This window comes from Suncus etruscus, chromosome 13 (assembly GCF_024139225.1).
Source record: "Suncus etruscus isolate mSunEtr1 chromosome 13, mSunEtr1.pri.cur, whole genome shotgun sequence".
In the NCBI taxonomy this organism is placed as follows: Eukaryota; Metazoa; Chordata; class Mammalia; order Eulipotyphla; family Soricidae; genus Suncus; species Suncus etruscus.
Genome location: NC_064860.1, coordinates 68,933,004 through 68,933,773, shown reverse-complemented (window position 1 = coordinate 68,933,773; position 770 = coordinate 68,933,004). Strand labels below are relative to the sequence as shown.

General features: G+C 27.5%; 1 non-coding gene across 1 annotated transcript; it reads right to left on the bottom strand.

The window, feature by feature from the left end:
• Window positions 1-271: 271 nt before the first annotated feature.
• LOC126026633 (U6 spliceosomal RNA) lies at window positions 272-378 on the bottom strand. The gene has a single exon (XR_007501857.1). It is a non-coding gene; the product is annotated as a U6 spliceosomal RNA (small nuclear RNA).
• Between the last annotated feature and the right edge of the window lie 392 nt (window positions 379-770).

Below are 770 nucleotides of genomic sequence, written 5' to 3'. Positions count from 1 at the left end.
AGAAATGTGATGGTGTAAATTTTAGGTGTCTAGATAATAAATTAATTTTAAATAAAGTATATTTAAAAGAGTAAGTTTGCTGAAACTTTGAAATACCCCTTTATATGACATTTGTAAAGTGAGAAGCATACCATGTAATGTGTGCTCAGCATTATTAAAATATAAAATAACTTGACATTTAAAATATATATATACACTTAAATTTTCTCTTGCTGGTATTTTGACTCCCATTTTGGCTTATTCTGAGCATAAATAATTTTCTTTTCTTTTTTTAATTATGGAATGCTTCACGAATTTGCGTGTCATCCTTGCGCAGGGGCCATGCTAATCTTCTCTGTATCGTTCCAATTTTAGTATATGTGCTGCCAAAGAGAGCACATGAATAATTTTCACTGTTTCAGTCACCACTAAAATTGGCATTTCTTTGTGATAGAGGCAAAAATTAATAATTTATTCAAGCAAGGATTAATTATAAAAGTATATGGATGAATGATATATTTGATCTTCCTTTTGTACATTTGATTTTCCTTTTAAAATTATACTTTTGAATATATACATTTTGATATATATTTGACATATATATCAAATTATACATTTGATTTTCCTTTTACAAAAGACAAATATTCTAAACCATACATAGGTTAGCAGTGAAGATCATGTTTACCTTTGTCTTTTGGTTCTGACTTCCTTACCATATCCAATTTCTAGTATGACTTCAACTTACATTTTTGCCTGGCATAATTTATCTTATACTTCAATACAAGTAAATT